The sequence below is a fragment of the Phocoena phocoena genome, chromosome 8 (assembly GCF_963924675.1).
Source record: "Phocoena phocoena chromosome 8, mPhoPho1.1, whole genome shotgun sequence".
In the NCBI taxonomy this organism is placed as follows: Eukaryota; Metazoa; Chordata; class Mammalia; order Artiodactyla; family Phocoenidae; genus Phocoena; species Phocoena phocoena.
The window spans coordinates 24,910,456-24,937,418 of NC_089226.1; the positions used below are offsets into that span (position 1 = coordinate 24,910,456).

General features: G+C 42.0%; 1 pseudogene; it reads right to left on the reverse strand.

Annotated features, from left to right (window-relative positions):
* Positions 1 to 23,637: 23,637 nt before the first annotated feature.
* Positions 23,638 to 26,963, reverse strand: part of LOC136126877 (centrosomal protein of 78 kDa-like) — a 29,529-nt pseudogene continuing 26,203 nt past the window's right edge.

Genomic DNA, 26,963 nt, shown 5'->3' on the forward strand with positions numbered 1-26,963 from the left:
TGGAAGAAAGCTAGGAGGGTGTCCTGGTTAGGGTCTTTCATATACAGTTATTCAAGCTCAGACTTGATCTTCTGTCAGGGATGCTACACTAAGCAGAGTTTTGCCGTAGCTGTGAGGCTCAGCAAGATCACTTCCAACTCTAAAACCTACAATTTTAATTTAATCACCAACACCAGCCATCATCAAGAGCGACCTCAAATAACTCCAAATCTGTTCATCTACTCATATATTCTTTACACAGTCAACAGACCTGGAGTGATTACTACATGCCAGACACAGTTCTAAGACACAGAATAAGGGATAAGAAAGGTAACAACCTCTGTCACTGTGGGGCTTGAGTCCTTTTGGAAGAAGTTCATCTAAATACAAAGAGACACCAAAGATAATATTTGTTTTTATTATTTTTCTGTGAAAGAAGGTAATCTGATAAATTGGGACTAAGTTAGGCTAGCAGGACAATCAAGGAAAAAATAAGAGATGAATGCCAAAGAATAGAAAGGAATCACTTATGGAAAAATTTTCTGGAAATAATATTTCCAAAACATGGGAACAGCAAATACAACGGCCCTGAGGCAAGATGAAGCTTAACTACAATCAAGGAACAAAAAGAAACTAAAATGTTAGGTCAGGAAATAACCACAGAAATTTGTACCAGTTGGTGCCTAACTTTAAGTGTACGTGGATATATTCTTGAGGTGAGTTAGACATATATATCATCCAAAAAACAAAAAAAAGTTGACTCCAAAATTACCCTGGAAATTCTGAGTGAGACTCTTTACAAAGGCACAACCATATTAAAGATCACAGCCATCATTCTCCAAACTCCACTCTGGCCATCACTTGCAGGCATTTAATGGGGGTGTTTAATATCCTCTCTAAAATATTGGGCAGGAAGAACAAACATCCTAGCATGTCTGCACCGTCCACCTAGTGTCTCACAATTGAAAATTGGCTGGAGCTCACCCTGCTGATGGCTTTGCCGGTTTTTTTTTTTACCTTTTATTGAGTCCCATCTCTTTTAAGAACTGGGATATATTTTTTGAGGGATATAAAATTCAATGGACAGATATCATACTGTACTTGACTTTTCTGTTCTTTGCTACATTTATTTGTTGAGACAAATGGCTGTTCTTAGCCTTTTAATAACGTCTCTCTTAAAATATAACTGACACACAGTAAACTGCACATACTTAAAGAACACAACTTAAGTTCTGAGATATGCATATACCCATAGAACTGCCAACACAATCAAGAAAAGGAACATATCCATCACTTTCAAGTGTTTTTATGCCTCATTCATAAAGCCCCTTTTTTTCCCCTCACATTCAACCCCTCCACATACCCAGGTGACCACTGATACGCTTTCTATAGTTATAGATGTGTTTGCATCTTTCTAGAAATTTATATAAACGGATTCACACAGCGAGGACTCTTTTGTCTGGCTTCTTTCACTCAATGTAATTATTTTGAGAGTAATTCATATTTCTGTGGGTATCAATAGTTTATTACTTTGTTTTGCTTAGTAGTGTTTCACTGTATGAGTATACCACAGTATGTTTATTCATTCTCCTGTTGATGGGTGCTCGAGGTTGTTACAATTCTATTAAAAATAAACATGCTATGATGATCCATGTACAAGTCTTTGTATGAACATATGCTTTCATTCTTCTTGCATAAATATCTAGGTGCAGAAAGGCTGGATCATACGGTCGGTGTATGTTCAACTTATAAAGAAACAGCCAAACTGTTTTCTGAAGTGACTGTACCATTTTCCTTCCCACTAGCAGTGTAAAAGACTTCCAGTTCCTACACTGCCTCACCAATACTTGGTGTGGTTGGACTTTTCTAATTTTAGCCATTCAATAGGTGTGTAGTGGTATCTCCTGCAGCTTTAATTATCATTTACCTAATAATGGATTACACTGAGGAACTTCATGTGCTTATTTGCATCCATACACCTCCTTGGCAGGATCTCTTTTTAAATATTTTTACCCATGTTGTTAATTTTTTTGAATTTTCTAATTACTGAGTTTTGAGAGTTCTATATGTGTTATAGACACAAGTCTTTTCAGGTATATAACTTGTAAATATTTTCTTCCAACCTGTGGCTTTTCTTTTATTAATAATGGATTCCAATGATGAAACCCAATTTATCACTTTTTTTCTTTTATGGATCTCGTTTTTGATGTCATCTCTAGGAAATCTTTGCTTAATCCAAGGTCAAAAAATTTTGTCCAAGTTTTAGAGATTTATGTTTTGATCTATATTTAGTTAATTCTTTATATGGTGTGAAGTAGGGATCAAAGTTCATACTTTGCATATGGCTATCTAGGCACAATATCCGTGTACTACATGCTTCCAGCACCATTTGTCAAGAAGACTATCCTTTCTCCTCTAAATTGGCTTTGCACCTCTGTTGAAAAGTCAGTTGTCCTTATATGTGTCGATACGTTTCTGGGATCGCCATTCTATTTGATTGACCTATTATATGTGACTCTTGGTTTTAATACATTCATTCACTGATTTCTTTTCACTTGCTCTTGTAAGTAGTCTCCCAGTAATATAGCCTTACCATTTTACTGGACATACCTAGGTATACCTGAAATGCATTTGATAAATCGATGGAACTTGCACTCAAACTAGGGTTACTTTCTAAAAACACTTAAAATGTTGAGGTGTAAAAACTATGTATTCTACAGCCTTCCTGCCTCAACCAAGTGTATGTTAACACATCCCCACAAGCTATTTTGCATGTGTATGAGGCTGTAGATTCTGGGGAGTATGAGAGTGGTATGTGCAGTATATCCTAAAAGATCAGCATAGGAGGCAAAGGAAATAGATAGGGATAGTCAAATGCCAAATGTTAAAATGTTTCTCATGCATTTTTAATATTTAGATTGAGATAAACAAGCAAATTATTATAAAATAAAATACAAAATTTAGAGAATATTTCAAAATGCTTTTTTTGCCAGATGCAACAAGATACTAGGAATAAATAGAGGAATTTTCTGGAACCAGCTTGTCTTTTCTTTTTGATCATCATAGAGTGATAGAGTTGTATTTTATTCAGTCTATTGTACTTGTGGCTGTGAATAAGATGGAACTTGTCTCAAAAAGAGAAATGAGCAAAGAATGTATGTTGTCAACTTGTCTAAAACATTTTTCATGTTCTGACTCATTTTTCTTTGTATTGGCATTTCAAGGGATTTTCTTTTTTAATTTGACTATTAAAAAACCTTGATAACTTCAGTGAAATCCCATGAAAATATAAACAACTATAATGGAAAGTGAAAAGATGATAATAGCAATCAGCACTGTGATATTTCTTGTCAGTGTTCTTTATTATTTAGAAGAGTAACAAATCCCATATTAATTTGACTTTTAAAAAAATTAATTTATTTATGGCTGCGTTGGGTCTTCATTGCTGTGTGCAGGCTTCTCACTGCGGTGGCCTCCTGCCGCGGAGCACGGGCTCCAGGCACGCGGGCTTCAGTAGCTGTGGCCCGAAGGCCCTAGAGCTCAGGCTCAGCAGCTGTGGCGCACAGGCCCAGCAACTCTGCGGCATGTGGGATCCCCCCAGACCGGGGCACGAACCCGTGTCCCCTGCACTGGCAGGCGGATTCCAACCACTGCGCCACCAGGGAAGCCCCGCAATGGTCTTGGGAGACTGCATAGTTGCTCTGTGAAAGGCACCACTGCTGAGATTGAGAGAAGAGCATCTTGGGTGTCAGTCCTGCCCTTGCATGCCCAGAGGGAGGGGTGTGCGCCTCGTTCTCCTGCTAGAATTTCCCTTGCTGCAGGGTTTGCTGTTTGTTGTCAAAATGATGTCCTAGTGACTTGTCTTCTGTGTGGTTATATAATCCCAGCACACTTCTTTACGATCTGTAGACTTTTGTGGGGTTGTGGCCAGGTCAGGTTTTAAATGTCTGGAAATGTCCTATGGAACAACATTGCAGTGGCAGTGAAGCTTGACGAGAGAATTGTATTACTGTTACCCTAGTTTTGGCTTAAGGGTGATGAGAAGATGAAATTTTTGATGGGTCAGTTTTAGTTGTGTATGTGTATGTTATTTATTTTTAAAAATTCTAACGTCTATTATTCACAGCTTAGATATGTTGACTTTCTGCTTATTCATCAGTCCCTTTACTGATGTATTTTCCTCCGAAAAACTACATTTTCTTCCAGACTGTTTTTGTCTGATGGTGAAGAGTAAAATTTTCATTTGCAGTGTAAAGTTGATCTGAGAAAAAATGTTTACCTTGGATCTTCACTTGGCTTCTGTGAAAGAAACTTCATAAAATAATATGGGCAATTCCCATTACTAATCCTAACCATGTACAACAGAGGTCTGTACAGTAGACCACAGCATAAATAAGTTACTGTAATTTTACTTAGTCATTGCCTGTTTTAGACTAAGAAGCAGTGAAAGACATTTATAAATAATGATACCTCAGATCACTTTTGTTAAACGTCCTCTAATATTTGGATATTTGGTATCTGGCTTGTGTTATCTTTTGTACAATCTTGTCTTCTTTCTTTGCACTTTAGTGTAACAACTCTGTGGTTTCCTATCTTCTTCTTCAGACACTCAGGTCCACCTGAATTTCCTGTGACTGTGACAGTAGAGAGTCCTTCCTCCTCAGAAATCAAAGAGGTCGATGATTCCTCAGAAAGTGTTCAGGAAGAGCCAGAGAAAATCAGTTTGAAACAAGAAGCATTGCCGGTACAAAGTTATCACTTTAAAGCTATAGAGAAGATTATTTTTCAAATGGAAGCCTGATTGCAACACAGCACACCTTGTGTGAGGGTTCTGTTTTCTCCTTCCATCTGCATTGTATCCTGTTGAATGGTTCCTTAAGCTTAGACCAAGGTGAATGGTGGACATTTGAACTCTAAGAAATAAAAATAAAAACATGTCGGTAGTAATATATTTTCCTTTCCTTAGAACCTTAGGATATTAGATTTAGGGAGAACCTTAGTGATCATAAGGTAAAGAAATTGAGTTCTGAATGAATATAGTCAGCTGATTCAGTACTCTTGTTTTACAGATGAGAAAATTGACAGTTCTAGTTGAACTCTCTTTTTATAAGAGGAAAATAGGGTCTCATTTTAAATAAAAGTAAAGCTGAAAAAAGTTTCAATGTTGATATTTTCCTTTCCTAAAATAAAAAATATCAAGAAGCTACATTATATTACCAAATAAACCTGACCTCTAATGTCATTCCATACTTTTGTTTGTATGGACAGAAAAGAAAAATTGATTTTCATAAGAAATTTTTGCACCTCAAAAATAATATATTTATTTTATTTCAACTTTAAAGCAGAGCTGAACATTTCTAGTAAATAAGGGAACACCATTTGGGGGGACCTTGTCTTTGTGCTACAAAGTCCATGTTTAATATTTTAAAATTATTCAATATGATTTTCTTTTCGTATGAAGCATGAAATGTGACAGGTTTCAGAACTAATTACCCCATTATTGTAGGATTATGGAAATTACTATTTGATTTTCAAAAGAGAAAGTGAAATTTTTATTTTTTTAATTAAAATTAATGATAATATAGAGAAAATTTAAGAACTTAGAAAATTATGAAATGTTAGAGTAGGAGAAATCTACAGTTCGAGTTACCCCCTTTCGTTTTGTAAATGAGCATCTCCAATTTGTAGTACGTAAGTGGTTTATTGGTAAGTAGCAGAGTACGACAAGACCCCAGAGCATCTAACCCCCATTCCTTGTCACTTTAGATGTGTTGTATTCATTTCCTTCACAAGGAGACCAGGAGATTGTATTTCTAAAACCAGTGATAGACACTGGGGAAGACCAAGAAGTTTAAACACTGGGACCACAGAATAGCAGATTCAGAATGCACTGAGAACCCTTGCGGCTCTTCTCCATTTTGACAATACACTACAATGATGGTATCATAGTGTTTAAGTATATAAGCCCACAACAATCAAGAGATTTCAACATAGTTTTGAAAGACGGAGACAAGTGGAAGAGAGTGAAACTGAAGCAGTAGAACAGAGGAAAAGCATCACCTAGAATATGCACAGGGACCACTTGCAACTGAGGAGGATTCTGACTCCACCTGCAGAAGTATTCCCATGCTCAGATGTGCATGTAGGAGAGAGGGTGGAGTTAGTTAAAAGTGTGACTGAAATAGGGGAGCTCATTGAAGGGTTGTGTTTAGAGGAGTGGACTCCCAGCCCCGCCCTCACGCTCCTGAAATGAGATGATTTCATTTTGAAAACAATGAAACTGGGGAGAACTAGGGCAGTTAATGTGAGTTTTTACACCCTAGAAAAGAGTGTTGGCGGGGGGATCCTATTACAGGTACTCCCCGCTTCTTCCTGCATAAGAAACCAATCAATCGTTGACTTCAGGGAGCTTTCTGCGCTCATTCTTAAATAGAAAATAACTGTCATTTGCCTGATAGTTGAGTAAAGCTTACAACATGAGAGAGGGGGAAAAAGAGTGAAAACATATCCTGGTAGGACCGGGGACAATTTGGGGAACAAAATAATTTAAGAAAATACCTTAATTAGTATCCTGAGAGAGGTTTAAAAGAGTTAGCAACTATAAAATAAGACTAGGGTGTTAATTAAAAAGAGAATGGTCAGAAACAAGAGAGGTCTCTTGGAAATGAAAATATGGTTGCTGAAATAAATTCAGTAGGAATTTAAAAATTTCTCAGTATATAAAAAAGAAAGACACAATGGAAAATGTGATAGAAATATGTTAGAGAGGCTGCATTTGGGAGATCCAACATGTTACTATTAGAAACTCCAGACGCAGACAAAAAATGGAGGGAAGCTGTCAAAGGGCAAGAAAATTCCCCACAGCTGAAAGTAGACATCAGGCCTCAGATTTAAAAGAGCTACTCAAGTTTTGAGCAAGATGAACAAAAACAGACTCATACCTAGGCACCCTTCATTGTGAAGTTTTAAAATACTGAAAAAATAAAATAAAATAGAATAAAATACTGAGAGGATACATCCATTCCAGAAGAAAAATACTGGTCACCTAAAAAAAAAAAAGTTAAAATCTGACTTTATCATAGTTGTCATCAGCACCATGGATGCTGGAAGGCATTAGAAAGTTACCTCCAACGTTTTTCCGGCACATAATTTTCACCCTAGGGTTTTGTATCCAGCGAAACTATCAGTCATAAGCGGAGGCTGAATAAGATATTTTGTACACAAAGAAATTTGAAATTTTTCCCTCCTGTGCTACATCTTAAGCTATTTATAGAAATAATCGAGCAAAATGAGGCAATAAACCAAGAAGGAAGGTAATAGGAGATTCAGTGCAGAGAGCAGCTAGTCTATATTGGAGAGGCTTCTATTGATTGTGTGACTGAGAGCTTAAAAACACCTTGAGGCATATTGTACTTACTATGTATTAGGCACTGTTGGAAGGGAGGAGGGAGAGGAAGAGAAGGAAATTGAACTCCAGAGGACAAGAGGCTATACTGACATAAACATGAAGCAAACTAAACTATTGTTGATTTTTAACCTACCAATGGTGAGCAAGAGAAAAATCCACTTAAACTTAACACTACAGATGTCCCCCTTTCAGTGACACACGGGGGTAATGACCACCTATCTAATTTGTTGTCCAAACCAGAAATCTTCTAACAATACTGGTCTCCTAATAAAGATAAGCACGAAGGTAACACACACTGGGTGTCTCCCATGTGCCTGTGCATGCATCTGTATCTCACTGAACCCCCATAACAGCCCCAAAGAGAGGGACTCTGAGTGTCCCCATGCTGCTGGTGGAGAAATAGACACAGGAAGATTCAATAGTCTATCTACCCAAGATCACACAGAGGGTGGGAGAGCCCGTTTTTAAACCATCTGCCTCCAATTCCAGGTGCCAGGAGCCAGACTCAGCCTACAGGTCTCTTCTGTTGTCCTGGAGGTGAAACCATGTGTAATGATTAGTGAAATCCTGTCTTCACTCATCAAGGTAGCTTGAACACTTGCACGTCCTCCAAGTAACATGTAGCATAAGCAATAAGATGTTTGCCCCGGTATTGTTCAGGAACTTGGAATCAGCTGTGTCTAGTTAGGCTGAGCTGGTTAAGACTGGAGAGAACCACCGATCTTCCACCTGGGCAAGTGCCTTTTGATCTTCTGCCATCAGAGGGCTGAAAACTCCAGCCTGAGAATGTGCTGAGCCCTGTAGCCTAGTTGCCAGCTCAGAACAATGATGAGCACACCTTTTTCCAATCACCTTTCCTCATGCTCCCCATGCCTCATACTGCCCTGCTTCTTTATTCTTTATCCCATAGGTACCCCAACCCCCTTTGGGGAGGCGGATTTGAGACCTATTCTCACGTCACTTCCTCGCTTGGCTGCCTTGTGAATAAACCTCCTCTTTGCTGCAAACCTCATTATCTCAGTGTTTTGGCTTGCTGCGCCTCAGACAAAATGGTTGGGAGCAGTGGTACAGGTCCCTTGCCTGTGAGGGAAGCTGGTTACTAGTAGTCATGTTGCGGATGTTTTCTCCCACTGGAAAGCCAACGTCCTGCTCTTCCAGAAAGAAGGGGGAAAGGCAGGAGCTGGACCCTTGCTCTCAGCGTCACCGTCACCTAGGAGCTTGTTACAAGCACAGAATCCAGGCCCCACCCAGAACTACTGAATACCAGCCTGCATTTAACAAGATCCACAGGAGAGGCATACCCATATTAAAGTTGGAGAGGCACCAAGCTGGAGTCCAAGTAGCTCAGCCCTAGGGTCATCCTCTTCTCCGTAGCTAATTAAAATGAAGCAAAGATTCATCCCGAGCCTATCTGTCTCAGTCACTTGGACATCACATGAGCTCATTTAATCCTCCCCAGAACCTGCAAATGAGACTGAGGGTCAGAGTGGTCAAGCACTCAAGGTTCCATAAAAGAACATGACCAAGGCTCACTGGAGCCCAGATCTCCAAAGAAGAAGGCCCCTGAGCACAGCATGGCACCACAGCAGCCCAAACCATGGGCCTGGAGGGTAGGCCAGTGTCCCCATGCAGAGTTCACACCATTTGACAGATGCCCACAGCAGACCACAAGGCAATATGAGAAGTAAGTTCTTAGTGTGGAATCTCTGAGTTTTGAGATTTAAAGAAAAAAATCTTTTCTTGGGCTGGCTAAAACAGTTCTACCAAGGAGTAAAGAGAGGGCATCTCAAGGCCCCTTCTGGACTTAGAATTTAATGCCTATTTTTGAGAACCTCTCCATGCATTTGCTCAGTCCTACGTCAAGATGAAGTGCTCTGTGCCCTAGAAGCTTAGGTTCTAAAAAGGCCACAGATGCTTCATTTGCAAATATTTTCTCCCATTCTGAGGGTTGTCTTTTGGTCTTGTTTATGGTTTCCTTTGCTGTGCAAAAGCTTTTAAGTTTCATTAGGTCCCATTTGTTTATTCTTATTTCCATTTCTCTAGGAGGTGGGTCAAAAAGGATCTTGCTGTGATTTATGTCATAGAGTGTTCTGCCTATGTTTTCCTCTAAGAGTTTGATAGTGTCTGGCCTTACATTTAGGTCTTTAATCCATTTTGAGTTTATTTTTGTGTATGGTGTTAGGGAGTGTTCTAATTTCATACTTTTACATGTACCTGTCCAGTTTTCCCAGACCCAGCAATCCCACTACTTGGCATATATCCTGAGAAAACCATAATTCAAAAAGAATCATGTACCAAAATGTTCACTGCAGCTCTATTTACAATAGCCAGGACATGGAAGCAACCTAAGTGTCCATCATCAGATGAATGGATAAAGAAGATGTGGCACATATATACAATGGAATATTACTCAGCCATAAAAAGAAACGAAATTGAGATATTTGTAGTGAGGTGGATGTACCTAGAATCTGTCACACAGAGTGAAGTAAGTCAGAAAGAGAAAGACAAATACCGTATGCTACCATGTATATATGGAATTTAAGAAAAAAAGTGTCATGAAGAACCTATGGGTAAGACAGGAATAAAGACACAGACCTAATAGAGAATGGACTTGAGGATATGGGGAAGGGGAAGGGTAAGCTGTGACAAAGCGAGAGAGAGGCATGGACATATATACACTACCAAATGTAAGGTAGATAGCTAGTAGGAAGCAGCTGGAGATCAGCTCCGTGCTTTGTGACCACCTAGAGGGGTGGGATAGGGAGGGTGGGAGGGAGGGAGACGCAAGAGGGAAAAGATATGGGAACATATGTATATGTATAACTGATTCATTTTGTTATAAAGCAGAAACTAACACACCATTGTAAAGCAATTATACTCTAATAAAGATGTAAAAAAAAAGATCATATAAAGATTTTCTTCCATGGTAAGACTTTTATATTGTATTTTTCTTAAAATGGAGTGTGGTACATTTACCCTCATCAGATGATTGCTTACTCACCTTGCTTTATTAAGAATACCGCTAGAGGCTTCTATGCCCCTAGTAATAAAAATGCATTTTCAGGCCCATTCAAACCAATGAAAATCCATGTTTTCAGAGCACAAGATAATGAAAATTCTCTCCATCAGCGTCTTTTACTACTTTTAATCTGTTAACACACCCTAAGTGTCTCAGATGAAAGGTACTGTAGCGGGAATTGCCATCGCTAACAGCATTCCATACAGGTAACTCTTGATTGTTCTAATTTCTCAAAAATTTGGACACTTTTACTGCCTCTATAACATCTCTAGGGTGTGTGAAAGAATAAAAGAGCCTGTACAATTTATTTCTCAAAATATACACAGAAATATTTTGCACATACAAACAGGGAAACCTTACAAATAATGTATGGGGAGCAATGTAATGTCGATAACAGAACTACTCATTTCGAAAGACAACACCGTCACCAAGTGACCCCTCACCAAAACTGACAGGGAATTTTTAGGGGCCGCCAAACCAGAGGTGGAGATTTATAGGAACCTGGGATGTTTGAAAAATGGTTTTGGACGACCTCCTTGAGGAAGGCACCAAGCGTCATCCCAAATTGCAAAAATGGCTCCAGGTTGACTCCTTGTGTCCTCACTCTTTGCAATGTGACATTCCAACTTCTCCTATCAAGAGGCAGAGTTGATTTCCCCACCCTTTGAAGTTAGGTGACTTGTCATGGCCAATAGAAGGCAGCAGAAACGATGGTGTGCCAGTTCAGAGCTAGGTCCCACGATGCTTCTACTCTCCCTCTCGGAGCCCTGCTACCCCCATGAGCACAAGCCCCAGTTACTAGCTGGGGCATAAGAGGCAAGTGGCCCAGTCAGGCCCCCGGCCCGGCTACAGCCAGCCCCCAGCTGACCCCACAGGTGTAGCAGCAATTCCAGCCACGATAAGCAGGGTTTTGAGGAAGAATTAAGAGCATAAGCATATGCTATAATTTATAAACCACTCTGTCAACCTATGACATTATTTTTCAAAAGCATTTTTGTTATTTTGAATCCCTGGGTGGACATATTGAAAACAGCACTCCAGTGATTGTTGGAGAGCAAAGGATGCAACCTGAAATTGAGAGTAAAATATATTAGTTTATCCAGATTCACATATTTGTATAAATTACTAGAAAATCATCTTTAGAAAAACAGACATGAACGAAAAAAACAGTCCAAAGAACACGGGTGAAGAAACATGTCAATTTAACACTAACTAGTACATCAAAGATGTAACAGAAAGTATATGTTTGGTTCTCTGTATAATGTTGTATAATTTTCACCACAAAAGCATTATTTGATTTGTACATACTTGGAAGAAAACAAAGCATTAAGATTATCTGCTGGTGTGAAAACTGGCCCCTATACACAGAGGGCAACGAGAGACTGAAGAAAGAGGCAGCTCACTCTAGACTAGTTAGTGGCAGTTTTAACAAGCAAGGGAACCTGCTTACAAGGTTTGCCTTGGTCAGCTGAAAGACGAATAGATCTCAGCACCCACCCCCCAGAATCTTGAGTTTACACAGAGACCTTAACAGGGTTCAGTCACATATACTGTCCACACGGTCTCAATAACACATTACTCTCTCAAGGCTGAGTTCTTGAAAATGGTTTCCACTGTGGGAATGGTGGGCAGAATGCACATTCCAAGGTCAGGGGAGGGGGTGAGGAGTCTCTGATTGCCCGGGTCCAGCTCTCAGGTCAACTGGTGGTCATGCCCTCTCAATGGCCTCCTCTGACATTTCAGCAAGGAAGGATGCCAGAAAAGATAGCCCAGGGCAGAAACCACTCAACTTGTTATCATGAATGCCAGAGCAACCCAAGCAAGTGGATATACGAGCCTACGTAGGGACTGGAAGCCGGAAGCATTTGGGGACTACACCTGGGCTGGTACTGACCTCCCTCCCCAAAGGGACAAGGAGAGCAGAAACCTGGATGGAGTCAAGAGAGAGAACAAAGAAAGGCAAGGCTGGATATGGAGCAACGTGTGGATCCAGGAGCATGTGTCTCAGAACTGCCGGGGGCTCTGCAGACCAGCTGCATCCCCGTCCTCCTTGATCCTCACTGGTATAATTAACTCAGGGTGGGCTCATTCCGGCTGCCAAGTCACTTCCACCTGTCCATGGAGTTGACAGTTACTTCCTCACCGTGAACCAACCTCCCTGGACCTAACAGCTACTGCAGGAGGCGGTAGTGGAGAGCAAGGTGACGACAACGACCAGATGCGAAGGAGGAAGAGACACTCAGTGGACCGACTGGGTGGATTGATGGTGTGGGGTTAAGTCTGCAGAGCTAAAGGGGCCAGATATAGAAAAGGAAAGGGGAATTATGAGGATATAGTCAAGGCCCATCGTATGGATATTTCATCCATATGTTGTATACAAATTCCAGTAAATTTGCTCTGAATGAAAAAGAGAACAAAATTATCATTTAAACCATGTCAGTGACTTTATTTACCATCTCATTTGATGAGCTCATAGCCCAGGGTCAGAGGGAAATGGGAGCTGTGAGTCTGCCATCTCTCAGGCCTCAGAGGCCCCTCACAGCCAAACTACCTCACCTTTTGCACTTTTCAAGCAACATTATTCCTAAGTGTGAGTCACCCTCTTCATCGGATTCTCCAAGAAACAGCAATCTCTCCCAATGAGGAAAAATGGGCTAATTAGGCTTTTTTTTTTTTTTTTATGGTACGCGGGCCTCTCACTGTTGTGGCCTCTCTCGTTGCGGAGCACAGGCTCCGGACGCGCAGGCTCAGCGGCCATGGCTCACGGGCCCAGCCGCTCCGCGGCATGTGGGATCTTCCCGGACCGGGGCACAAACCCGTGTCCCCTGCATCGGCAGGCGGACTCTCAACCACTGCGCCACCAGGGAAGCCCCTACTTCGGTTTTTTGAGAAACAATATGTAGTTCTCCAAAATGGTACCTGCCTGGGGATTTTTCAAGAAATTTAACCATCAGTAGTGATTTGTTTGTCTTCACATAATGTATGACCCAGATGTGCTGAGAAATAAGAAAATGATGAACGAATCAAGGGCAGCTGATCCAAGGAGGCAAGGGGCAACTTCCACAGCCTACGTGTAAAGCTAGAGAAAGGGAACATCCAGCTGGTGGGAGCTGAAGACAGCGGCCGGTCCTCCTTGGGCTCGGGATGCCATTCTCTCTTCCTACATCTTCACACTCTCCTTCTCTGTTGGCTCCTCCCAGCCAGAGTTAAAGAGCCACAAGGAAATGCCCTCCTCCATTCTATTCTCCTGTCCTTCTATCCACCCCTCCCTTCTTTCCCTTTGCCATCAATTTCTTGACTTGCCCCCCTTGCTCCCCTCCCATCTACACTGCGATCTGGTTTCTGCCCCACTACTCTCATGAAACTGATCTCCTTGAAGCCCCCGATGATTTCTCCATTGACAAATCCAGGGGACTACTTCTCAATCCATATCTATGTGACCGCCAAGCCGAGTTATATCTTATAACTTGTTATAAGATATAACTTATATAAAATATGTTATATCTTATATCTTGTAAGTTACATCTTATAAACAAATGTCTCTGTCTTGAAAACCTCCTCCCTTGGTTTCTGCGTCACCCAACGCTCCTAACAGTTTTCTGTCTCTCAGCACCCTCCCAGTCTCTTGCTGAGCTGATCCTCCTTGGGGTTTCTCAGGGCTCTGTATTAGGCTCTCTGCTCTTCATCCTCTATGCCATCTCCCTGAAGGACCTCATCCTCTCCCCTAGTTTCCATTACCAGCTAAGTCTGTCTCCATCTAAGACCACTCTCTGCACCTTTCAATCTATATACGACTTCCTGTTAAACGTCTCCATTTAAATGTCTCATAAGGCACCTCAAATCCAACACGTCCGTATTACTGAATGTCCACTCAGAAAAACAGCCCATGACAGGCAGTTCAATACGACAAATTTCATATGGTGATGAAAAAGCTAAAAGGCCAAATGGGATGGTGAGACATCCCAGAGAGTCACAGCAGAGTAAAACCACACCCACCCCACTGCTGGGCTTGGGGGCAAAGAAGGAAGTGGTGTTGCCACAGCTGCCAGGCAGGAGCTGGAGGCACAGAGGGAGTGGCTTCCTGGTGGGGCAGCCACTCAGAGCAAAGCGGCCACCAGCCCTGCTGCAGCTGCCCGAACAGAGAGCGGAGGGCGAGGGAAAAATACGTTGGCTTCTCCCATCCCCCTGCCCTCCAACCTCTGGCCAATGCTTTCCATTGGCTGAACCTACCTAGAAAAGAGTTGGCGAGGAAGTCTGGGCGATGGGGTTTGCAGGATCAGCCCTGTGACGCGGAGCAGAGCAGTGGAAAGGCAGGGAGCCAGTCTGAGGCAAACAGGCAAATGGCACTGCAGTACCCACTTCTCCCTGCCTCTCCTGTCCCGCTGAGTGGAACCACCTTCATACACGACCTTTCTCTTCCCTCATCTCCCACATCTACCCATCCATCCTCTAAGTAGCTCATCCATTCCTCTCTCTTCCTCACAGCCACCGCTATCACCCACTATCGTTACTGCAGCAAGCACCGCTCTGCCTTCTCCTGTCTCCAGACTTCCTCTTCTAATCAGTCACTACACTCCAGCCAGAAGGATTTTTCTCAAATGCGTATCTTACGTCACTCTGCGGCTTCAAGTCCTACAACGGCTGGCCTCTTGTGCTTAGGATCCAGTCCACATTCCATGGTAGGACTTCATCGCGTCTCCAGTCTCAGTTCCCCTGACATACTCCTCCACCCTCCACATTCCCACATCCTGAACCTCAGGCCCCTGAATTTCCTGGGGCGGATCTCAAGTCAGGGCCTTCACACATGCTATTCTCTGTCTTCACAGAGCTATCCCCTATCCTCCACCTCTTCTGACTTAAACCCTCTCGTGTTGGCCTCAAAGGCAGTGCTTCTAGGAAGACTTCCCTGGTCCTTCTCACGTGTGTTCCCTTGCACCCAACACTTTCCCCGGTGGTAGGGTTATCAGATTTAACAAATAAACCATGCCAAGTTTAACCGGTGTCCTGTATTTTATCTGCAACTCTACCTGATAGGCCCTTGTCCCAGAGTATGACAATTGCATGTTGACATTTTAATTTCCCTACTAGGCTCCAAATTGCTTAAGGATAATGATTTTGTCAATATGATTCCCCATTTTGCTAAATAAATAGGTAAGGTTGTTGGATGAATGGATCAGTGACTTGCGGATGGGAGTTTTTACTTGAAATCATATAGAACTAGACTTCAGCCCTAAACAGGAGAGATGCTTAAGAGACTAAAAGGAGGCTAATGACAATTACTCACCCAAGTGGAGCCTCCTAGGTTAGGTCTGGGCCAGGCTCTCAGGGTGTAAGAGAAGAATATGGAGGTGGGAACTGTACACTAAAGGGAAATGACAAGAAGGTACAACTGGAAATGATTATTTAAAGCTTTCAGCCTGCACAAAGCTAACAGACTAACTTCAGTTGGTTTGGGGACTGCTCTGACTCAGTTGTGAGTCCTTCACACAGCTGGAAAGTTTATGCTCCTGCTGCTGGGGTTAAAACAGTGGAAAAGGCCAGAAGGGTGATGCCAAGGATCATCGTACTCTTTTTACCTTGCGATGGTTTCCTAATAGAAAGCTTAAATCTTGCTATTTTCAGACCCGGTACCCAAGGGCAAGTATGTAACAAATATGAAAAAAGTGAGAAAGGTGGAAGAAAGGCAAATTAGAGCATACCATCTAAAGAGGCAGCCTCTACTGGCTGCAGACAAACCTCCATGCTGATATGCACGCCCAAATTTTCTCCCTCTTCAAGGAAAGACAGGAATCAAGATGTTAGTGCTTCACCTCATGATTTTTTTTTAACGTGCCCATTAAGTTAATAAGTATTAAGTGGTTCAAACAAAACACAATTGTAAGTTTATTACTCTGTGCGGGCTTCCAACACTCCACTGTGGAATCAACATGTGTCTCCAGGCTGAGATTCCCCTCAACTTGCAAACCTTAGGCAGATGCTGATTCAAATCCCAGAAGCCTCTAGTTGAAAATCAATGTCTGAGATGCTCTGCGGAATCTAGGGAAGCATTTGCTAATTTGCTCTGCGGCGAAATCTTCTATCAATTATCAATCAGGCATGAATGTAGATAATTTTCCCATGCTATCAATATAGTCATCTATATGTTTAGTCAACGTTTATTGAATATTGCATAGGGAAGGTTTGGTGGTCAGTAAATAGTGGAAAGAAGGCCCAGAAGAACGGGTTACACTCAGGTTGAAATCCAGCACCAGCAGGTACAAGGCATACCAGTTATTTATATACTTATCTACTACTTCCATCCTAGTTGGTTAACAGCCTTTGCCCCAGCCCTAGCCCTGTGGGCCTCAGACCCCAGCAGTGGGCCACTCATCTGTGGCCACCTACGGTGAGCTGGTGCTTTCCTGTAGTCATCCTCCTTTGGCCACTTGTAATTTTGCCCTCTCTAGGGTACCATACTAGTTGTTCAATATTTTGAGCATCACACACCAACTCTCCTAAGAGAAAGTAAAGGGATAAATGTCCCCCCAAATGCTCACTTGCCTTTTGTCTTTCCCTAACCTCTTTTCTTGATTAACTCCTGCTCGACCATTCGGATCTCAACTCAAATGTCACTTCCCACTTCTCTGTCTGGACTGTGTCCCCCTGACAGTCTCACAGCTCTGTTCTTTACTTCATATCTTGTATCCATTTGCTTATTTGTTTGTCTGCCTCCCTGATTAAGCTGTAAGCTCCATAAGGGCAACAGAAAGCAGGACTTATCTGGCAAACTGCATAGGCTTCCATAGGGTTTAGGTGGGATTGGCCACCTACCCGGCTCCAAGCATGTATTGTATTCCAGCAATACAGGTAGCAGGTTTGAGCTGCATTCCAGCTAGGTAGCAGGTCCCTTCCTCCGGGTCCTACTCATTGGCACAGGAATGAGAACCTGACCTAAGGCAGCCCAAGCAGAGTGAGGCTGGACACTCTGGCGGGGAAAGCAGAGCTACGGACCTGTTCTGAAGATGCAATGTCACCAATGTGGTTATCATGAAGCATGACATGAAGGAGGACAAAGGCACAGAGTCCTAGAAAGGTGGTTCCAAAGAATACACACCATGGGCCTCTGGAGTAAACCAGACCTGGGATGGCCCTTGTCTTTGGACTTTTCAGTTACATCAACCTATATATATATATATATTTGCTTTAGCCAGTTTGGACCAAGTTTTCTATCTATTGTGACCAACAAAATCCTAACTGATATGTCTTGCCCCTGTATCCACAAGAACCTTGCTCATGGAAGACACCATATCTTGAACAATATGCCATTGGGAGAACTGGGGGTGGCTTCATGGGGGAGGCGACTGGGTAACATCAGCTGGAGCCTTAATTTGAACATAGTTCTTTAAAAAATATGTTAGACTGACCTAGATTTAAATGCATCAGAAATTCAGGAGCATTTTCCCCGGTGTGTTTTACAGCAGAATAGGTGCTACCTGAGGTTATTAACCTGCTCACCTGTCATTTCCTAAGAACTCCTAAAGATTTCTGCTTCAACCCCTGGACTTTCAACCTAAAGAAACTATGGTTTTAAACTGGGGGAAGGGAACAGGAAAGAATGATTCAGCCTCTGTCTGCTTTTTACTGTGCTGGATAAGATCATTATTTTTTTCCCCCAGAATGACCTGTAACTTCCTACATTTCTTACGTTTCAACTTCAAGTTTCATTTCTCGGGATGCCTATGGCTTTTCACCTGGCTAGATGGAAGCCAAGATTTTACTTTTCTCTTGGGGGCTATTCTGCTAGGCTAGAATCATTAGAAGCAACTTTAACTTTAGGTTGTTATATATATCACATCTTTCAAAGCATAATCAGGCTCTGTAGTTCATGATCTGGTTATTAGATTAAAGGTCTGTGTGGCCAAAGGGCTGTACTTCTAAAACTATTGAGAAATAAACAAAGTTGACTAGACAGGGAAGGAAAAGTCTACAAGTTGGTCGCTATATATGGATCAGGGGATTCTTTTCCTCCTTCCCTCGTTCACCATAAAGCACGCTTGCCCATACTGTTCACATTCTCAAAATGTTTGTTACTCTCAGGGCTCCTGGAATATATATCCTCCAATGGTTGCCTTTTAACTTCTCAATGAACTGTTCTGCACACCTCTGCTGCTTATATTTTAGGATTTTTTTTTCCTTTGGGAGAGAGAAGAATGGCTTGTAAAAATACTAGTGGAAAATAAGCATTAAGAATCACTTCACCTTCTCCATCAAATAAATCCACCTGAATTACCAGTTCTATGAACCAGATATGTAATTCAAATGTTTGATGAAGAACAGAATACTTTGAGTCTCAAAATATCTCTCCATAAATTACTTATTAACTACAAAGGGACAAATAATAACTTGACAGTGGAGAAACTTCGTGGGCACCACCTTAACCAAGATACTAATGAGACAGATGACCATTACGTGGCTCCTGTAAGGATGCACAGAGAGACACACCGTCACCTCTGTGGAACCCCATCCAAAGCACAGAACATGAAACAACCATGAGGAAACAGAGGACAAACCCAGACCGAGGATCATTCTACACAACAACCAGCCTATACTCTTCACAAACTCTCAATAATATGATGAACAAAGAGGCTGAAGAGTTATTTCATATTTAGACCAAAGTGACACGAGAACTAAGTGCAACGCATGACTGTAGACAGGTTCCTGGGCTGAAAAAATTAGCCATTAAGGATGTTACTGGAACAAGTGGCAAAATTTGAATATGGACAGTAGATCAGTCAACAGTATCATTGTTAAATTTGTCTTAGACCACTGTGCTGTGGTTTGGTAAGAAAATGTTGTTTCACTTAGGAAGTAATCACTATTTAGAGGGAAAAGGGCACAAGGTCTCCTTACCCTTAAGGGGTTCAGGAGAAAAAAACATGTGTATATGGAGAGACAGTGAATGCCAAAGCAAATAAAGCTAAATATTAATAATTGGTGAATCTAGGTAAAGCATATACAAGAGTTCTTTGTACTAATCTTACAGCTTTTAAGTTTGAAATTATATCTATAACTATATATCTACATCTATATAGATATATAAAATCAACACACACCATTCAAAATAAGTGCATTAGCCTAAAATCCAGCCTATTCTTCAGGTATTGTTAGGCAATCTGAAGAGAGACAAAGGCTAGGATACCAACAGGGATTGGGTCAGTATATTCATTCATTAGGACCCTGAGTACATTTCTACTAACTTAAATTATGCTTTCATTTGAATAAAACATTTTGGACCGCCTTAAACTTAGTGCCAATTACTTATACATTTAAACACTCAAAGTATGAATTCCATACTTTTCCCCAAGTGAGGCCCAAGGCGGTCAATATTCTCGTATGCTAACAAGTAAGCAAGGCCAATTTCTGTAACGTAACTATAGGACTTTTTTCTAATATGCCCAGTTCCCTATTTTCTTAGAAAATCCAATTTGCTCTGGGATTTCAAATACTACAGGTTCTTGTTTTTGTCACAACAAATGAACTATTTTATTCTTAAGCTTCTTAAAAGAAATTCAAGAAATCTTTGCTCACTGCTAGCTTTCCCAGCTCTCTCCCAATATCTCCTTGATCAAGCTTTTCCACCCACTCTGGAATAATCCAGGGGTAATTAGAACTTACCTTCTTTAGCCCAAAAGGAGCCAATTTATCATAAACTATCATGGATTCTGATTCTAAATTACCAAGAGCCCAATTACTAACAGAGGCAGGGAATCTTCTTTGCAATTAAAGTGATTGACTTCTTTGCAGACTCAGTAGCATTTCACTTTTTAATTATGTTCAGTCTGATCAAATGTGAGAAAATTCTTCCTCATTTTATTTTCCTTCCAAAGAACACGATACAACAAACATTAATCCCAGAGTGATACAAGGCCAGACCTACAAGGGCCTTCAGCAGGGCTGGACATCTATCAATGGGTCTTGTCCATTTTATGGGGTCTTAGTGGTTCCTTAAGCTCTAAAGGGAAAAAAGGGACTAATTATTTGTTACATCACATAGTTCACCTAAGGGCTTGCCAAACCTTCCAGCATCTGCTAAGTTGTGACAAGACAGCATTAGATATTTAGATGAACAGAACAATTTTGTTTCTTGTGCAGGCAAAGAACAGAGCCGCAGTGCTGGGGATGAAGCAGTGTGTGGAGGTAAACATAAGCAACATGGGAACAAATCTGTTTTTTCTCACTTAGGTGGTATTAACATGATTATGTGTTGTCAAATTTTGAAAGAGAAAAATAGTCAAAATCAGCTTGAAAGAAGGACACTCTGGAGGATACAAAGGAACATGAGGTCACCAAGCTTTACACAGATTTCCCAAGGGCTGAAAGACAACTGTCTGTCCACCTTGCTTTTAACCTTAAAGACTGGCCAGTTGTGGCTGCCACAGCCTGTTGACCCGGGGCCTGCAACCTTATCTCCCCTTCCCCTCTCTCCAAGTGGTCAGCAGACTGGCGTCCGTTCACTCACTTGAGACATTCAAAGGTCAAGGTTTTCGCTCAATGAGTATCTTCCAGCAATCTGTGCTCCAGACAACAGTGACTACCCTTCGTCCTGGTATGAACACAGTTGCTCACCGTTTTCCAAACACTTTCACACATAAGCAAAGAAGAGTCTGGGAGCCCTCCAAGATTTTAAAGTTTAGTAAAAAATGAAATTACATAGTAAGCTTTTGAAAAGTTAAAACATCCACGTATGTGAGATTGTACCTCTGCCTTTACTGCAGGCTGTTTGTGAAATTCAGGAAGCCCTGCCTTTCCATTCATTAAACAGATAGTCGTTGAGCTCCTCCTAAGGGCAAGGCAGGATGCAAGGTGATGGAAGTGGAGAAACAGGGCTTGTTCCTTGCTCTGATGGGGAAGGCACGTAAGCAGACACCCTCAGCACAGGAAAACACAGAATGGAGGTGCTGTGATGGGATAAAAGGGTCACGCTTATAAGAAAAAAGGAAAAGCGCATCCTTCCAATGCAGGAGACACAAACAAGGTCAGGAGGTTGGCAGGTGTCTTGAAGGAACGTCAGTCTTGCTGAGCGGGGGCAGGAACTCCAGGCTTACCAGACATAGCATGGGAATATATGCATGCCACATTCCAAGAACCAGAAACACAAGAAAGAAGAAGCCGGACCAGACACCACAAAGCTGTGACCATTAGGCTAAGAAGCCTGGGCTTTTTTATGAACCAAGGAGGAGCATGAAGGGGAAGTGATCGTCCAGCTGGCTGTGCTGGTAGGGGAAGGTGGGGGCAGATGAGGCTGCTGAAATGATCCACTGAGGGCTGACAGAGCTGGCTGTGGCAATGAGAATGGAAATAAGCGGAGATTCAAGAGATTTGGGGCCGGTACAAACCACAGGGACTTGTAACCATCCTATGAATGGATGAGGAAGGAGGCAAAATAGACTCTGAGCACTATTATATGTGAACACTTGGATGGCGTATATGGACTGGCCGGCTTTTGCTGTTTAAACATTTACTGTGAGGGCTTCCCTGGTGGTGCAGTGGTTGAGAGTCTGCCTGCTGATGCAGGGGACACGGGTTCGTGCCCCAGTCCGGGAAGATCCCACATGCTGCAGAGCGGCTGGACCCGTGAGCCATGGCCGCTAAGCCTGCGAGTCCAGAGCCTGTGCTCCACAACGGGAGAGGCCACAACAGTGAGAGGCCTGCGTACCGCAAAAAAAACCCCCAAAAAACAAAAAGAAATTTACTGTGTTTAAACAGTCACATCCTGCATTGAGCCCTCGTTTTAAGCTCTTCAAACATCCCTGAGATAAGTGGGGGAGTTATTTCAATCCTCCTTTTTACAGATGAGAGAACCAAGACTGGCAAGGCTTAGCCCTAAGCAGGAAACCCAACTAACTCAACTAATTGGTGCAGAGCTGGGACGAAAGATCAGTATAGTCCTCATTACACAATCCAACGAAACACGAAGATAGCTCAAAACTGTCCTAGTGGCATGTTTCCAGCCTAAGTGGGACAAAGTTCATACAACTTTATACCGTGAGCTGTGTTGTAAGGTGGTTTGTTGATAACGGCCATTCCAAAAGCCAACAGAAAGCTACCAGTATGCTGAATCATTAAAAACATGGATGTACAGGACTCAAGTCTTACACATTTTTGAACAAAATACCCTTCACAGATGCTATTTTTAGACTCAAGTTTTCCCAAAATAAAGTTTTTAAAAGAACAATCTGTCTAAAAAGCATGAAAAGAAATTCACTGACAAAGGCTTAGATGTTTTAGGACTTTAATGTCCTTCACACGGTCAACATAAAACACTGACAGTGGATGAGCAATAGGGGAAAAGACTCTTCAGCAAAGATCTTCCCGAACTCACAGCATCACTGGTCAAACACCATAAAGAGAACAGTCACGTGAACAAATGGTAAGGGAAGTTAACACAGATTTTTAGTTTGACAGCATAACTGAAAAACAAAACCAACCAACCAATCAATCAACCATTCTTCTACCCACTGAAAGGAAAATAAAGGTGAATCAGGAAACTTCCAAATCTTGTGAAGCAGCTTAAAAAGGGAAAGGGGAGGGGGAAGGGGAGGCACACAATTGTTGAGAACGTAACACTCTAATGCACAAGGTCAGGGATCCTAACAAATTCTCAAAGTCTCAACATATACCAACAAGAACCGTATTATTAGAAATATAAAGGCACAGAGATATAAATGCATACAGATATAAAGTATTTGGTATTAAAAACAGACCTTGCTAGATAAACATATAGTATGTCACTTTTATCGCTTTATGAGAATAACCGTATAAAGAAAGAATCCAGAAGACCCCACTGCTGTCATCTTGCAAAATTCAGCACCTAGAGGACCCCACCCACCCTCCATGCTGTGTGTCTGTGTGTCTCTAAAAATAATAACCTGCAATTTGCATATAATTAAACCCACAGGCAGCTTTGAATATGAGATCTAGGCAGAAAAAGTAGCAGCAAAGACAACAGTAGCTGGAATTTGGTAGAAAAGCAAGAGAAGACTTTTTAAAAGCTTCCAGTTCAAGTCAGAATTAAGGTTAAGTTTCAACAGCTTGGGATAGCTGTGGATGTTTTGCTGTTCTCTGAAAAAAGAAGAAAATCTATCATAAGCATGTTCATTCGAGAAAAATACTGTGTTTCTTTAGTCATGCCCAAGTGACTTTCAATTTTGTACATTGTTCAAGGGCAGAGTGTATATTGGTTAGGATGTGCTCATAGCTGGTGCATCTCCAAAAAATGCTTCATGAAGGCTGCCAGCTTCTGGACATCTTCGATGGTGACAGCATTATACAGAGAGGCCCAAATGACTCCCACGGACCCAGAAGAACCACCAATGCAGTCGTTAAGAACAGGAGCATCTGGTTGAGCATCAAGATGACCCTCCTTCCCGTTACCAGTTCCTGCGAGAGTCACGGCACCTGAGGTCATCATGTCCACCCTCCCACCTGAAAGCCCCCGCAGGTGGCCAGGAGCGTCACACATCTCAGTCATTAGAAAATTCCTTTCCAACGCAGTGAAGGACCGTCACGCTCACATGGAACCTAGGTTAGCTCAACTCTTCGATGAGCCTGCTGTGCATGGGGCAGGGAGCGGGCAGCTATTCTCATGCGTGAGAACGTACATCTTTCATGGAGCTCACAGAATTAACTACTCTCTCTGATGTTCGGGGGAGCAACAGTGTCTGTTCTTACACTGAACAGGCTTGTGCCAGCTGCACCAGACCTGGGATGGCACCCTTTGTGCTGTCAGAGCAGATTTTCAAAGGAAATTTTGACCAAAGCTCCTAGAAGGTGTGGCCCCACCATGCTCTTGGCCGTGGAATCGTGCTAAGGGGTCTGTAAGCAGCAGCAGGAGAACTCCCGTAACAAATGGTCTTTCCCAACTAGTTATAATAACTGCTACTCCAGGATGGGCAGGCTCCTAGATGTGTCTCCTTCAGCGTCTGAAAACTAAACCAATTCTCTGACAAGCTTCTGGATGGGACAAGTACTCACCACCTATGCCCTTTCAGGGAGATGATATTGAGTTCAAGAGCTTTGTCGAGAAATCTTTTTTCTAAAGCATTATCTCCTTTGGTGTTGCCAATGCGGAATGGAATATTCATCCTGCTTCTATTGGGGGCTCCACTGGACATCTGAAAAACATGTCTTTTGTTCCAGCTATTTTTCTGCAATGTGCAACTGCCATTAACAAAGAAAAGTTTTAAAAACCATTTTCCAGATGCAAACAAGAGATTAAAAAAAAGATCTGTGCCAGGACATTTATAATTTACTTTGGGAGACTACTCTTGCATATGGAACAGTGAGTTAACATTCTCTTATATGACTCATACTTAATTTCCAAAAGTTTCAGTTTCCTCATCTGAACATTGGGAATAATAATAATATCTCCATTTCATACTAGTTATGATAGTTCAGTGGTACAACATATATGAAACTTCCAACCCATGGCAGTCACACAGCAATGTGAATGACCTTTTCTCTACAAGGCTGCAGAGAAAAAAAATAAGTTGGTCCAAATAGTGGCTGTAAGATTTAAAAATAATGAGCAGCAGCTTTCAAAGCACTTAAAACACAAGCTGTGTGACCTTGAACAGGTTACTAAATCTCTCTGTTGTGCCTCTCTGATATGAGGACTAAATGGCCACAAATTCTCTGCAGCCCTCCCAGCAAGAGGTGGGTTGTAGTGCTCCACACCTTTTGAATCTGGGCTGGCCTTGTGGATTTGCTTTGACCAAGAGACTGCAACAAGAGTGACGCTGTGCAACTTCCAAGCTGAGGCCTCAAGGGGTATGCAGCTTCTATACCTGCCCTCTTAAAACATCACTGCCATGTAAGCAAGCCCGAGCTAGCCTGCTGGAAATAACAGGCCCAGCCCACAGCCATCACCAGCTGCCAGACAGATGAGGGGGGCCATTTAGACTCTAGGTGGATCACCAGATGACTTTGGTTGAATAAGTGATCTCAGATGAGACCAGCAGAAAAAACCACACCCCACTGAGCCCAGCCTGACCTGCTGACTGAAAAGAATCCTGAGCAAAAGAAATGGCTGTGGTTTTAAATCACTGTCTTGAAGTGTTCTATGATGCAAAAGTAGATAACTGATAAAATTCAGAACAGCATCTGGAACACATTCAATGCTATGTAAATATCTATTGAAGTCAATAAATTTGTCTTTTTATTCTCAGCACCTTGCACAGGGCTCATACAGACTCTCAAAAATGAATGGGTCAAGTTTCATCTAGGATACGTTAGTATTGGACTTCAGTTTCTGATTTGGAAAGTAAGCAAGCCAAAATTATCTTCCACTGACAACCAAAGGAGACAAACAGAAGAAGAGCTGACATGCTATTCTGGATTACAAGGAAAATATGTAATAACTCTCTCCATTTTCTCAAGCACATCTTGTTTTATTCTTCCACTTCTACAGGGTGGGATTCATTAAAAGTAAACAACAAAGAAAAGCAGTGTGAGGAAGTCCCCATTAAAAGCTATGCTCGCCCCTCAGGGCACACACATAATTCCTGTTAAAGTTGATAGGAGTCAAGTGCACATTGACAGACAGAAGAGACACAAGCAGGGAAACCAAGTATCTGGTAATAGGCTTTGAGCCTGAATTCTGGGACCCCCTTTGTACAGGTAGTAGGTATCCTGGTTGACATTTACATTAAAAATTTAGTGTCTACCCTCTTTGATATTCTGCTGCCTCAGGTTCCCCAGGCGGCAGTCCAATTATAGAGCTGGAGCAGCAAAAAGGACATGTGATTTAAGGGGAAAAATATTAAAAAGGGGAAGAATTAGAAACCCGGATTTACAAAGAATCTGTATTTACAGTCATCCCCCCCCACATTTATCCATACTACTGTGAACGTAGGTGGTACCATGACAGCAACAATGTCGTAACAAGTAGAAACTGAAGATTAAATTTGCACGGTGCACGAGAGTGTCCCTGTTGTGGGGCTGAGGGAAGGAAGAAAAAGATGAAGGGGAATTGGCTGCTCCCAACCTAGCAAAGACGGCTGTGGAGGGAATTCAAATTCCACAGGACAAGCGCTGTGGAAGCACAGAGCTGAGCAAGTAACTCTGCCAGAGAGAAGGTTGAAGGTTTCAGAGGAAGGGAGGTGGGAGGGGTCAGGACAGGGGAGACGAAGGAAGGGCATCTGGCAGAGAACTGTCTCTGCCAAGGCATGGGGGACCCCAGCAAGTTCTCTGCAGCACCTGGGGTGCTGGGTGCCTGGCTGGGGGCAGGACTGCAGACTGTGGAGGGTCTGTGTATGCTGTGATGCAAATATCTAATTTCTGTTTAAATGAATTATCAATGCTTCAATCAGTCAATTAGACAAAAAGTCAGGTAAGACTTTAAAATTGTCTAATTTAAAATGCAATTCTCAAGTAAACATGGACCAGTTGCTGGACTTTTCCACCAATCTGTCTTTCCCCCTGCCAGTGGCTTTATATGTTATAGTTCATATGTTAACATTACATTTTATTAATGTTAACATATATGTTTAAAATGTTTCATCTATCCTTCTGCACTAA